Source organism: Sturnira hondurensis, unplaced genomic scaffold (genome assembly GCF_014824575.4).
Source record: "Sturnira hondurensis isolate 20B ecotype Veracruz unplaced genomic scaffold, ASM1482457v3 Scaffold0008723, whole genome shotgun sequence".
Classification (NCBI taxonomy): Eukaryota; Metazoa; Chordata; class Mammalia; order Chiroptera; family Phyllostomidae; genus Sturnira; species Sturnira hondurensis.
In genome coordinates, this window is record NW_028081354.1 from 1,212,031 (window position 1) to 1,227,063 (window position 15,033).

Sequence of the window (15,033 nt, forward strand, 5' to 3'; positions counted from 1 at the left end):
GTCCTCGGATCCCAAGAATGCCCAAAGAGTTGATTATTAACTGCAGAGCTGTGTGAGTACAAATTATATGTGTTGTGGCATGCACAGAGGTTGGTGGGAGGAAATAGAAATTTTCAACACAGGCCAAAGATCATAACAGGACAGGAATACAAAACCATGGAGACCGGGTGGGGGTTGGCAGGGAAAAACATCCTCATATAAAATGACAAACAGCCCTGGGTGGTGTAGCTCAGTGGATTGATTAAGCATGGGCCCGCGAACCTGAGGATCATGGTTTGATTCTCAGTCAGGGCACATGCCTGGGTTGCAGGCCAGTTCCCAGCAGGGGACATACAAGAGGCAACCATACATTGATGTTTCTCCCCCTCTCTCCTTCCCTTCCTCTCTAAACATAAATAAATAAAAATCCAAAAACAAAACAACAAAAAAAACTCAACCAACTAAACAATGGGTACAAATATGAAACAATGAGATCCATCTGGACATATATTAATAACATGTCCACATTATTAAATATGCTATCATAATACTGAAACAGCCTAGTCAGGTCGTAATTTCTAAGAATTATGAAATAATCTTACTATATTCAGCAACACACACACCTCATTAGATTCCTGGATTTTATTTATGTATTCACATTTTAGGAGTGGGGAGGAGAAAATCTCAGCAGCAGAAGGCGGTAAAAATAAAATGTCTTTTTTTGGGGTGGTGGTGTGGGAAAAGAAGGCTTGAATTGAACGTTGACTATGTAGCCTGAAGAACTCTGAAGAATGAAAAATTTATATTCTAACAATTTCACCTCCACTAAGATAAAGGGATAAGCATCAAGGTTTAATTTTTTAACCTTATTCCAGTCATAAATCTGAGTTACGCAAATTAGTAATTCCCAATACAAATTGCAAATAATATCTACAGAAGAGTCTCCCTTTCAAGCTAATAAGACAGTGGCATCTGGCAGTAATAATGATTGTGTAAACAGCCAATGAAAATTAAGTATGCTTAAAAACAGTATCAAGAAAGTAGAATATACTGGAGTTATAAATTCTTTCACTATTTACTTTTAAGATTGGAACAAATGAGCTTTGTGTTTAAGTACATATAAACAAACCCATAACCAAAGTAAAAATCATATTAGCCCATCCAATTTTCCTCTTGTCCTAGTTTGTTTTGGGGGGAGAGGTGTTGTGAGATAACAAAGCAGGAAAAAAGGTGGAACAGCTGCAAATGCAAGATGAGGTACAGTGCTGCCTTTCACCTTCATTCTAGTCTATTGCTACTGCTGGCAGAGTTGTAACAAAAATAAGATTAGCTGTTTGGGGGAGCCAAAGCAGTTATCAATGCCTTTGGAATGAAAATGTGTCTCCTACTCCCCACCTGATTTTTGCCAGGAACTTTTTGGGGCCTCTGGCAAGATTCAGGTATTAGGAGAAATAGAAGCTACAATGAAGAAATTTCTACTTGGGAAGTGGATGTGTGCGCACACGAAGACCAAGTTTTCCTTAGAGCTAGTAGTACATGGGAAAAAACTGTATGGAATGGAGGCCAAGGTTTGAATCAGATAGTTTCTCTTTTAGTCCCACAAATCTATGGCAATAATCCATATGAATGGATTACAAAAAGAAGAAATGACTATCCTAAATTTCTACAGTAGCAGAAAATAGAGACTACTAAATTTCATGTTAACATTGTCCCTATTTTACTGATAAGTAAGTTCTAAGTAATGTCGATGATAATTAGTCAAATTTCCCTTTTCAGACAAAATATATCGTTATTGCCAAGACTAGTACATACAGAAACATAACATTAAGTAGGTTAATACATGTATCTTTCTTTTACAGAGGGAAAGGACACAAAATTTGTAATATTACAATGTACATTAAAGGCGGTTTTTTAGTTATTCTAATAAGTTAAAACAAAATATCTCTTCTTTGCTAACAGTCACCAGCTCTGGATCCATAAGCAAAAATTAGCATTCCAATTTCCTTACTATCTCCTGCAGTCTAGATAGAAGGGAAAACTTTAAGAGTAGTTTAATAACGTAATACAGGTGGCATTTCAATTTAAGCAACAGATGTACTTTCGGAAAACTGAGTTCTGACCAGTTATTTCTAAAATTCAGATTATTTTAAAATATATTAAGCATTTAACAGAAACTGAGCACAACTCATATATTTCTTTATAAAGGAGGAATCCTTTTGCAAGCTGAAGAATTGCTATCTAATTTGTCTATGAATGTAATTCTCTAATATAGTGGTTTTAAAAAGCCTAGCACACATGCACTGTTTTGACATTTATTTAAAAACTAACTGAAAATACCGTTCAGGACACCGATACTTTTAACATATTAATGAAAACTTCCACAGGGGCCCAAACTTCCAAATATAATTTTGCTTAAAGTGCCAGATAAACCCACAGATCTCCCCCAACTCTATGATTCATAGTAATTCTAGTAATATGGATGCAACCACCTCACTTTTAGTAGGGAGTAAAGTATCAAACGAGATTGTGTCAACACTAAAAAGTGGGGGAGGGAGAAATCTTGTGGGGGGGGGGTCGGGAATCAGGTTCTCCAGGAAGTTGCCTTTCTTCAGTTAGTATTTTAGGTGCCGGCAAGCCAACACATAAATGCTGGAGGTGCTCTCCTGTTATAAAACTGGAGCTAACAATATGCAACTTTCACAAAGGAAAACAAATGACTTAATCTACTGTGATCTAATCCCAACACAAATAAAGATAATGTGTACGTTGGAATATTAGTTTTATTCAGATAGAATATTCCTTCCCAATTCTTTCTCTTTTTTAAAAATTTTATTTTTTAGAGAGGGGGAGGGCAGGAGAGAAACAAAAAGGCCTCTATGATGCGGGAAAGAAACATAGATTTGTTGCCTCTTGCAGGCCCCCAACCCAGGTATATGCCCTGGACGGGGACTCGAACCACCAACCTTTTGGTACAAGGGACAACGCCCAACCCACAAAACCACACCAGTCAGGGTTTCTCTTTCCATTTTTAAAGGAGAATTCTCCTCTGGATGCTCTAGAACTGGTCTACTCAGGAGGTAACTTGTATTTCAGGAGGGTGGAGATCAAGGAATTTATTTTCTTTTCGTCTATACAAAGGTTTAATTTTTTATTTTTTCCTTGGAGGAAGGGATGGTTCCCCACCAGATATTCAGGGATATACAAAATTTCAGGTTAATAGTATATGGCTGGCACAAATTCAATGCTTCAGTGGGAAGCACAAATGATTTCTTTAATTGTATGCCAAAATGAATAATCTCCCAGGGAAAAGAACCTCCTCCTCCTGTCTTCCCTACCTCCTGCCCCTCCCCCACCTACATTGCCTCCCTGCTGCGCAAAGAGCCCTTTGTCCTGCCCCATACTTATCTAGCTGTTTGGCCATATTGACAGGCCAACTAGAAGCATAATAAGGGAGTCAGTCTGACATAAGCGGCTGGCAATTTGAAACAAAAATCTTCCTTTCTACCTAGACAGAATCCTGCTGCAAAGGTCTCAGGCTCCTCCCATGCTTCCATCTATTTTTTTAAACAGGGCAGCAAGAAATTCGGTATTTTCCCTGTATTAGGTAGGTAGCACATCAAAAACTTGATTTCCCAGACAGAAAAAAATTGTTTAACTTCCTATATCCCCTGTTTTTTTGTGATTCATAACACAGGCCAAAGAATGTTCCCAGCTCTGGGTATATACACATAATTAACAAGGCTAAGAAAATGATTCTTATTCAGTTTGCCATCAAAACTCTGAGAATTTTCATATTGCGAAGACAGAAGAGCATAAGAGAAAGCAGTCAGACTAAACCATCAGTCGAATACATAAAACAGGCCAATAATCTTACTGTTTTAAAACTACTAAGACATTATTCCAATAAACAGAAAATTCCTTTCCCCTGTCTTTATATAAAAGATAGTTAATGTGACCCTTACACCTCTCCCTGAGGTCCTCAGCAAACAAATCAATATGATGGAAAAACTGAGTGAGGCAGGATGGGATTACAAATTCCTTGCTCAGTGAGGGCTCATTTAAGTAGACTGAGATTTAGCTTCATCGTTCCTTTATTATATTTCAAATTCCTTTCATAAAATGTTAAAAGATTTTGAATATATTTTGTCAGAATAAGAATTCTCTAAAATGATGCTTTCTAATAATCTTCCACCTCCAAGTTACTGGGTACCTTTTACTTAATTTAGACTTGAATATACAACAGGATACTTTTCACAAGACTCTAACAAAGTATGTATTGGTAAGTTAAAAAAATTGTATTTTCTCACCTTTCATGAACTTTCCTGAATTTTTACAAGCGAAATCAATCACAGCATCAAGTGAAAAGTTAAAAATACAATTTCACCGCATATTTTGGGATTTTTGTCTGTAAGGAATGGTATCAATCACTGTCTATCATAAGTACATTTACTTTTTTTAAGGAGCACTTCTGAAAGGATATTTTAAATCAAATTATAAATAATCACCAGTTATACTAAAATATACATTATCTCACACATTTTATAAAGTAATTTTTGTCTTAAAATATCCCTATCAAAAAGTTTTAGTTTATAATACCTGAAAAAATTTACAAACTAAATTTCACTGCTAGGCCTTTTAGTTTTAAATTAAACTGACAAATCACCAGAGTGGAGCCAAAAGTTACAAGAAAGTTTTATTCCATTCACGATCCACTTTCTCAATGAAAGATGTGCCCAATAATCACTGACTGTCCTTAACTATGGCCTACTGTTTCATAAATTATTTTGAGATGAAGAGGACAAAGTAAAAGTTGTTGTCTGCATATTATTTTCCTGTCCAAAGACAAAATTAAATAGCCTCTACCCCCTAGAAAGGCCAGAGTAACTTCAGAAAGTATGTTAAGTTCCTGGACACAAACAGTATCAGAAAATATGAAAACTTTCAATCATACTGGTTAAATAAATCCTGTGAAAAAGGCCTCTATGATCTTTCAGCAAATGATTACACCAAGATCACAGTGGGTTCCAAACAACAGGAGATACAAATGAAAAAGCAATTATTTTATAAGGTAACTTTAACATGTAATAATTTAAACACAAACCATTTATATCTAAAACATTAACAGCCACCATGAGTGAAACCATATTTATCTGATATGGCATCTTTTATACATAATAGTAATAAGAATTAGAAGCACCTAAAAATATTACCTGTGAAAGATTCTGTTTCATTAGTCACTGTGTATCAGCGAGAGACAATGCAAACCACATTTGTGAATGACAAAACACATTCTTTTTGGTTCCCTGCCACAAATTCCACAGTCATGCTATATATTATAAGTGACTGTGAAATTTAAGTACATTTACACAAAAGTCAAATAAATCAAATTCTGAGAAAAAAAATACAGGATATTAAGAGTCTTGGGTGGGGGGGCAATGCATCAGTTAAGTACTGCATGAAATTGGTGGTTTATTTGGAGGGTGGCTCTCCTTCAAGTACTTCCATACTCAACAAACTGTTCTGCTCAATCAGAGATCTTCCTAATGTACAGGAGCTGTGGGGGAGGAGAGGCTAAGGGGCTAAGAGGCCATCTTCTCAAGCATGTGTACACTACCCGATTTCTGAATATTCCTTCTAGTCTGGCCTTTGTGCAGATGGACTGCTGTCAAACGCACATCCTTGTGGTCCTGGAGGACTACATCCAATATATGTATATATATACACATACACACACGTATATAATGAGTCCATTTTATAAATAAAACTCCAAAAAAATAATTTAATCTGGAGAAGTCTATTAGCAATGGAGAAATTAAGAAAATACTTGAGATTTATATTGACGATCATTCTGAAAAGGGCACTTCTATTCTGAGTTTAAGATTCCAAATTTAGTAAAATGTTTTTTAAAACATCTATTCCATACAGTAAATATGGCCTAAAAACTGAAAAGCAGGAGACACGTAACAAAATATTAAAACTGAATCAATGATTAAAGAGTTGGAGAAAAACATGTCAATAAGAGGAAAAAACCTGATTTTATTCCTGTCTGGTTTTCAGAAAGACCCTTAAATTATTACTTTCATTTTAAATAGATTGAAAAATTAAAACTCGAATGGAACTTTCAGTTCTATTTAAGCAGAAGTCTACAGATAAAAACCAAAAGTCTGCCCCCAAAACAAAACCAAACAAAAAATTTAAAAAGACTTTACTATGATCCAGTTTCCAGATGCTGATATCCATAAATGGGTAGGTTATGAATTCTCATCTCTCACCAATAAAATGCAAACCAGCTCAGCAGTGAAAATTCCCAGGAAAGCAAGGTTTCTTCTTAATACTGAAGCAGCCATTGCCTAAGTGCAGCTCCCTGCAGCCAACACCATTAATGGACGCTGCACTGCTGTCCTTCCCTGGAGACAGCAGCCAGCACTACTCAAGCTTCTCACGTAGCAACCAGAGCTCCAGAGCCAGCAGCTGCTGCTGCCTTGTATACTCACCCCTGTGATCCAACCCAAAGGAACAACCTTCTTCTTACCCCACCCCCACTCCTTACACACTTTTTTTTGGGACCAATACTCCATGCCAGAAGAGCTGGGATTACGCGTTAGAAAGAAACAATCCTAAGGTCACCCTTTCAGTTTTAAACTAAGGGCCTTTTATTAGAAAAATCAATATTTACCAAATTCCAAATACCCATTTTAATTAAGCCAGCAATTTAGGAGTGAAGATTAAGCTTTAGTCTTTAAAAGGCCAATTTTTCAAGCACTCTTTTTTACAGTCAAATTTAAATTTGCAGCCAGAGACAGGGCCTTGTGTCATGCCCTACCAAAAGACGTAATTCATTTTTGTATCTTAATGACAGCCTGAAAAAACCCGAAAGACTGTAATCCTGTAACGGGCAGAATTTTTGGCTATAGAAGAAAACAAATGATCTTCCTGGAAGAAATCCGATAAAATTTTTTTCCTGTGTCCTCCAAGAGGTCCCCAAACCTCTGATTATGTGAATATTCTCTACTTTAGTCCTAGCTCAGATTCCACACATCTAAAATTACAACTTGTAACTCTTTTCAGAGCGACCTAAAAACATTAATGATATAAAATCAACCACCAAGAAATTTTCAAAATACGGGGTACACATTCTCCTGAAAAAGCTCACAATGCTAAACTCAAGAGTATACCTATGTAACATCTGCCCAACAAAAAATGTAAATATGTAAATATGACCTTGGTTACAAATAAGTCATTTAAAAGCGACTTGTTTAGTCAAGTGATGGAATAAATTAGCACAGAACCTGGGGATTCTTTCTGTACTATAAGCACGGGGAAAACGAGAGAAAGGAACTAAAGTATAGACAAAGCCCAATGGAATCCAGAGGTCTGGGCACGAAATGAGTTAGTGGTGGTGAACACATTGCACAAGTAACATGAGAAAGCAGAAAATGCAGGTCATATATGCACCCCTGACCCAGACCAGCAGAGCTGGCTGCAGCATCAGTATCCAACCGAAAAATCAGTTATCCCTAAGAAATGAAACACGCAAAAGACCTCTACAGAATAAATTAGCATAAAGGGGGCTTTCCCAACAGTTAAACTTTCCCTCTCACGCGATTCACCTACTTAAAAACCAGGACCTCTCACCGCCATACATTTGGCATCCCTAGCTTCCACGCAAAGGGAATGGGAATTCATAAAGGGTAAATTTTTCTGCCTGTAAAGACATTCTCAAGTGATTGCTCTCCACGCCCAAGGCTGGGAGAACGACACAATCTGGCTCAACTCCAAACCCGAACCCTACAAATTCAATACGACTATTTCAGAGATACTGGGGCAGACGCCACTGAGAACCCAATAATGTTAAGTAGGGGTGGCAGAGGTAATGTCTTTAGTGTGGGAAAGGAAGCAATCACCTCAGATGGGGGACCCAATAACGATAGGGAAGGCGTCCAGAAACATTATGAACGGGATATAAAGGCCTCCTGAACGATCAGTGTGTCACCAGGCCGCGCAAATTGGGGTGGGGGTTGGGGGTTTGGGGGAGGAAAAAAGTGTGCCTGTGTATTTTGAGAAGAGCGAGAGGCTTATCTTGAAATCAAAGGTAAGCGTGGAGTAGTAGGCAGTTCCCAGGAAAAGGGGTGAAGAGACGTTGGGGGAGGGGAAGCGTCCTGATCCAGGAAAAACATGGAAAGGGTAGTGGGGTCGACTAAATTACTAAGGGGGCCTCTCTCCCTGGGAAAGAGGGATGCAACGGTGTATAAGGCGTGTCGAGGGAGATGAGAAGGGGCAACATCCTCCTGCTAAAGGCCTGGGGAGGGCCAGGCCCACATCCCGAGAGCGAGTGCGGGCAGACGGAGGAGGTGACCCTTCCCTCCCCTCGGGGCCCGGTCGTGAGGGTAGGTCCCTCTTTTCTGTCGGACCCTTACCTTGTCCCAGTTGCTGCCGGGGCCTGGGCCCGGGCTGCAGCGCACGGCACTCCCGGGAAGCAGCAGGACTCGAGTTAGGCCCAACGCGGCGCCACGGCGTTTCCTGGCCGGGAATAGCCCGAGCCCGTGAGGTGGGGGTGGGGGCAGAAAGGCGGAGCGACCAAAGGCAGGGTGGGGGAAGGGCCAGGGGAGGAGGGGGGGCCGGCACTACAGTGTTGGCGGACTGGCGGGATTGGGGCTGCGTGAGTCTCTGAGCGCAAGCGGGCGGCGGCCGCCCCTCCCCCGGCGGCGGCAGCGACGGCGGCGGCGGCGGCGGCGGCGGCAGCAGCAGCTCACTCAGCCGCTGCCCGAGCGGAAACGCCACTGACCGCACGGGGATTACCAGCGCCGGCGCCAGGGGCACCTGGGACACGCCCCCTCCCGCCGCGCCATTGGCTTCTCCGCCCACCGCCCCACACCCATTGGCCAACTCGCCGCTAATCAGCGGAAGCTGCCGCGGCCGCCTAGAGAAGAGGCTGTGCCTTAGCGCTCGGGCTCTTCAGAGAGCCTCGGCTAGGTAGGGGAATGGAACTTTGGTGGGAGGTCTGTCTGGTGGCTACGGAGGGGGTAACGGGTCGCTGAGGTGGTTTGACCGGTACTTGGGGGTTCCCTTCTCCCTGGAGAAGTTGGGAGAATAACGTTTGTTGGGTTGGTAGGGAAAGAGTAGATTAGGGACAGGCGGGAGTGAGGTACGCCCGGCAGTGACCAGAGGGGGAGGGAGGAGTAGAAAAAGGCTCGAATCCAGACGGAGCCATTGCTACTGCAGAGGGAGGAGCGCTTCCTGTTCAGCTTTTGCCACTGATTGGCCGCTCTTCCTCCCGCCGTGTGTGAAAACACAAATGGCGAGTTCTGGTTGGAGTAAAGGACTTGTCAGTTATAGGGAGGGAGTGCGTAGCTGCTTAGGAACTCTCGCGTTGCTCCCTGGGTTGTGTGGGTAGGTAGGTGGGGAGAGTTGGATCTACGGGTGCGGTCGGCCTCCTGCGGGGGTGGGGTATACGGGGGTGGGGGTCGGCAAGGAGGAGGGTCAGTGAAAGTGACTCCTGTGCGGGCGTCCCGCTACCCTCCCCTTTGGGGGAGTCGGTTTACCCGCCGCTCCGACTTGGCAGCTGATTGGTTGCTGAATCATGGGAAACGGCCCCTTGCTATTGGCTCGGGTCCCAAGTGAGCGAAACCACTGCACGGGGTGGGGGGGAGTGGTTGGAAGCTCATTGGTTCGCCTTCTCCCGAGGCCCAGCGCCGCAGTGTCTGGCCCCGCGCCCCTGCGCAACGTGGCAGGAAGCGCGCGCTGGAGGTGGGGGCGGGTTGCTGAGCTGAGAGTTCAGGGTGGTGGCGCCGCGGCTCCGCCCCGGGCGCCCGCCACCCAAAAGACTCCTAGCCCGACCAGCTCCCGGACCTGTGGGAGTGAGGAGTGGAGCAGGGGTCGGCTCGGCTGTTTATGGGTGGGAGGCGCATGTTCTCTGAAAATCGGCGCGAGTTGCTACCCTGAAGGAGCTGCAGTGGAAGAGGCGGGGAGAGGGCCGCACCCTTTTAGGAGGGGGGAGGGGAGTGCCGCAATACCTTTATGGGAGTTTTCTGTTGCCTCCAGTTTCTCAAGGACCGCCCTGGGCCTAGAAGAATCGCTCCCTCCCCCGTGATCTCGTCATCGCCTCCATGTCGAGTCGCTCTTTCTAGATTAGGGGCGGGATTCTTTTGCTCGTGCTTAACCTGGTGCCGGGGCGTTGTCCTGCAGGGGTTTGAGCAGGTGTATTTTGAGGGTGAGCCCAAATTCTCTTGTCTTTCCACAGACTTGTGTCACAAAGTAATTATAATAGAGTGGAGGAGGGAAATGGAGGGCAGACTGATTTTATACTACAGCAAGACTGCGTGTGTATTTCTAATTGAAGTCCGTTTTGTAGCCTTTTTTTCCCCCTTGGGGATAAAATGAGAGAGTAAAGGCAGACTGAGTTTTATTGTCACTCCATTTGAGGCCCTTCCTAAGCTCCGAAAATACAGTATTTCACTTTAAATCTTAAAATTTAAGATTTAATCACTTTAATCTTAAAATTTTAGGCCCCCTTCCTTGCAACACCAGGGTCAGGCACCTTAGCAGCTCTCACTCATACTTGGAGCGCGTTTTCTATTTTCTGTTTGTTGTGCTTGCTCATCCAGTCCCCTCACACATGCTATTGGCTTTCTCTCTTTTTTTTGATAGCTCCATGAGTCATGAAACCAGACAGATTGGTTCCACCTCCAGTTAGCCTGCCTAACCTGAGCAGAGGCCTCAACTCATACACAGTATTACCTTTTTTTCCTCAGTATTTTACTTCTGACCTTGACTACTGTTTGAGAATTGGACTTGAGGTTCAGCAACATCTCCCTTTTACCTTCTTGGAATATCGTCTCAATCCATCCTGTTTTTTATGTTCTCATCAGTAACTGAGTTAGGTTGCCATGATAATAGCCTCCAAACTAGTGCCTTATGTCTGCGGTATCTTCTTTCAATCCATCTTACATGGTATGAGGACAATTGTGCTAACATACAGCCTGTGCATGAAAATGGCTGATGTAACTCCTTTACTGGCTTAACACCTTATAGAATGAATTCCATCAGTAATGTGATATTCGAGGCTCCTCAATAGGCTAACCCCATTTGTTCCTAACAGCTTTTTCATTTGCAGCAATTTTCCACCAACACAGCTTCTCTGCTTAAGTCATACTGAATTGATTACTGTTTACCCAAATTATAGTGACATGCCACTTTGTAGGATAATTCTGGCTGGAATTCTACTCTTGGTGCTTGTTCCCCTTCAAGACTTAAGGCTCAGTTAAGGTAATCATCTCCCCTGTGTTCTTGCCTTCTGTGATGTATCATTCTAATAGCCAGATTCCCCTATAAAAAAGTTAGCAGTGCTTTTCCCTGATTTCATAACAAGCATGTTGAATCATAGCTCTTCCCAGGTTGTTGTCATTGCTTGTTTAAATTCACTTAACTATTCTGCGCACAGGCTCTTGTTGAGTCTTGTATCACTAAACTAGTATATTCCTTAATGTGTAGCCAATACTAAGTAAAATGGAGTGACAGGTAGATATCTTTGTAAGGTTTGATAGCTTATTGGTCAAACCATTCTCTGTATGCTTGCTAGTGCTCTAGATTGGCACTATCCAGTAGAACCTTCGGTAATAATGGAAATGTTCTCTATCTGTGCTATCCACTATGGTAACCACTAACCATAAATTAATACTGAGCACTGGAAATGTGGCTAGTGTGACTAAACTAAATTTTTAATTTTATGTAATTTAAATTGCCACTATGGGCAGTGTAGCTGTAGCCACAAGTTCGTGTTGTGGATTGTAGCATACTTAATATGGACGTTGATAATTTTCTCCGGCTTGTTTTATTTTGCTTGATTCTATACTTCAGCTGAACCTAGCTGTGAGCTAAATCCAACAAGCCCTTACTAAAGGTAAATCTTCCTTAGATAAGAGTGTGTTGAGAAGGCAGGTATTGACTAGTTTGGATCTGAAAAGAGAATGCATAATGAATTTTAGGAAAGTGGAATTTCACAAAACCATATGGTGATAGGACTATATCTAATGTAAATGAAACCAGCCCTAACTTCATCAGAGGAGGCCCTAAGTATTATATTTTCAGTTACAAGAAACCACCACAAAGTTAAGTTTCATCTGGAAGTATAAATTAATAGATGTATTTTAACACTACAATGCTTTTTCTGTGCTAAAATAGCATCTTACAGATTTCAATTATAATTTTAAAGTTGTTTACTTAAAAATTTCCCCTAGAATATGAGACCCCTTGGATGGGGGTTTTCTAACCTTTAGTGCACACAATTTAACTTGCTTTATAATGTAGATTCCCATCTCCACCCAGATAAGAGTTCAGTTGAGACAGAGGGGAGAAACACTAGAATTATCTTTTTCAAATTCTTACTTGCTTCTGATGTTGGCAGCCCAGAAACCACACTGCAAAAACAGCCTGGGGCCATGGTTTATGTGACAAAAATGATTACAATTTGAGAAACACCTCTGATACAATGGTTCCTCTATTTTGTCCCTGATTTTTTCCTCAACTGAGTTGTTCCCCACCCCCACCCCCATCTTTCACTGAAACCTGAATGGGAAAACATTTGGAGAGGCAAAGAGTAGTGAAAGTTAATACTTTTGGAACTTTGTAGATCAGATTGTTTTCCATATAAAAGGGGATGTTAAAATATTCCAAATATTTTTTTTAATATGAAGGTTCCCAGTTTTTGTCTGTTTTCCCACTAAAGCATTCCTCGAAGATAGTCTTATTTTTTGATTTGCCAGTGCCTGAACACAGAGTATTCAATAAATGTTGGTTTAACTGATTTGTGAAATGATTTTAAATAATAGTTTAATTCCACAAAAGACAAACCAGTCTTCTATGGTGAAACTTCAGGGTCATACTTGTCTCCTAATTTGTTATTCATAAAGGAAGTTGATGCCTCATGGTCTCTGAATACATCTGTCCACTGTTCAACCCTTGTTTGGGTTTCCTGTATGAACCACTGTACTTTTCCTGTGCTTTAACTTCTTGGGCTTTATAATTTTTTAATAAATGAGCAGCCTATCTCTTTTTGAAGTAGAGCCATATTATTTTAGGACAAAAATTCAGTATGTTGCTAGCACTTGCATGAGTAAAAGTTTTGAAAGGGCTTTTTATTTTTAAGATATGTAAAATTGAACTATATATTACATACTAATTTTTTTGCATGGAGGAGGTCTGGTTCATTTATGGTTTGCAGTTGTTAATCCAGAATGTGATAAGGATCAGCGTTACAAGGTTAAGACTGGTTTGACTGTTTTACGTCAATCTTAATTGTAGAACACCTTGTTGGGTCACATCCAGGAATCTGGTACTTTGCTTTACAGGCTGAGAAGCCTTCATTTTGTTACTGTACCTGGTGGCATTATACTTTTTATTGAAGGGTACACTTCTACAGAAGTTTTTTTCCCTGAGAATCTGGATTGTTACAGAACTGTTCTATAACATGAACTGTTCTGTAACATGAACTGTTCTGTAACAGGAGCATGAAGTCAAATATTTAATTTTAACTAGGTCAGGGTTAAACCTGATCAATTATTCCTGGTATCATGATGTATACCTTCATGGTGATTAGAGAGACTATTTCTGCCTCTGATTATATCTCAAAGTCATAGTTACATGTACTAATACAATTTTCCAGCTTTTTTTCCTAGAATTCAGTCATCATTGACCTTTAGTTTGTCCTGGTACTTAGTTACCCTTTGTTTTCTAGTATTTTTCTTTTTAAAAACATGTTTAAGATTGGCTTTTCATGCTGACAGTAGGAATGCAACCCATTTTCATATGTTTATAGAATTGGTTATTTTACAAGCTAACTAACCCCATCTCTAGTATATGAATTCTCGTCAGTGTAGTCAACAGTCCTCACAGCCTCTGGTCTTTTCACTGACCCTTAGTTAAAATCTCATGCCGTATTTTTTATTATACTACATAATGGCAACATTCTAGTGCATACTATAGGCGAAAATTAATGGAAACAGATGAGTTGAAGAAATCAATATTGAGTACCATTGTAGTATGGTCTTGATAATGTAAAACCTAGAATTACAAGGTAGGAAAGTAGAACTTGGTGAGGCTGAACAACTTTCCTGTAGTCACAGCAATAAGGGCCAGGGATTCAAACTCTGATCTGAATGACATAAGTCAAGTGTTCTTACCAGTTTGTGGTACTGCTTTCTCTGATGGAAACAGCCTTTTAAGAAATTTAATACGGCTGCAGGATATAGGATTGTAGGAATGGAGAAGTTTGAAGGCAGAGAGACCATTTATGAGTTTCTTTCACAGTAGTCTTGACATGAAATGATGAGATCTGGTATAGCAATGGCAATCAAAATGGAAAAGAAGTTAAAGAACTCAATAACTGAGTTACTGAGGGAGGATAGTCTCAACACATCAGTCACTTCTTAAAGAAGTCTTGCTTGGTGCCTTCTCTTCTGCTACATTAGGTCCCCCATTTGAGTGTTGTCATAGCATCTCTCTCAGTTGTAATTATTAATTAGTATTGAGTAATTGTTTTGTTTTTACTTTTTAGGTTGCTCCTTGAGGGCAGGACAGTACTTGTATGCTGTCTGTCCAGAAAAAGTGCAACCATTGTTAATATAACGAGAACGGTTTGTGCGGCATCAGTGTAACCTGACAGCCAAGGAGAGAGGACTGGAATGTGCGTGTGTGAATGATAATAACTTCACTGTACTAGTCAGTGAGGGTGGTAGGTGTTGAATGAGCATGTGTGTTGTGTGGACATTGCATTAAAAAATGACAGTAAAGCATCAAATCTACATCAAATTTTGTGTTAAGCTTGCACATTCTTGCCCGGAAACTGGTCGGATGATTCAGAAGGCTTTTGGGGATGACACAGTTAGTGCAGTGCAAATAAAAGTATGGCGTACATGCTTCAAAGATGGTTGAGGATGCATTTAAAGTGATTCATGTTCTGGAAAGCTGAGCCACCTGAGAATACTGAATGTGTACAGGCTACAATCAACAAAGATTGGGGAATTGTGTGAGGTCCCAAGGTGTACCTACTTTGAAGAG

At 41.0% G+C, this 15,033-nt stretch overlaps 1 protein-coding gene across 5 annotated transcripts in view; it reads right to left on the reverse strand.

The window, feature by feature from the left end:
- Positions 1-8,726, reverse strand: part of SETD5 (SET domain containing 5) — a 77,668-nt gene extending 68,942 nt beyond the window's left edge. For 4 of the 5 annotated variants that reach the window (XM_037055685.1, XM_037055693.1, XM_037055683.1 and 1 more), the window contains exon 1: positions 8,397-8,726. The gene's annotated coding sequence lies outside the window, so the exon portion shown is untranslated. The remainder of the gene's footprint in view (positions 1-8,396) is intronic. The other variant, XM_037055695.1, reaches the window with a different exon arrangement.
- Between the last annotated feature and the right edge of the window lie 6,307 nt (positions 8,727-15,033).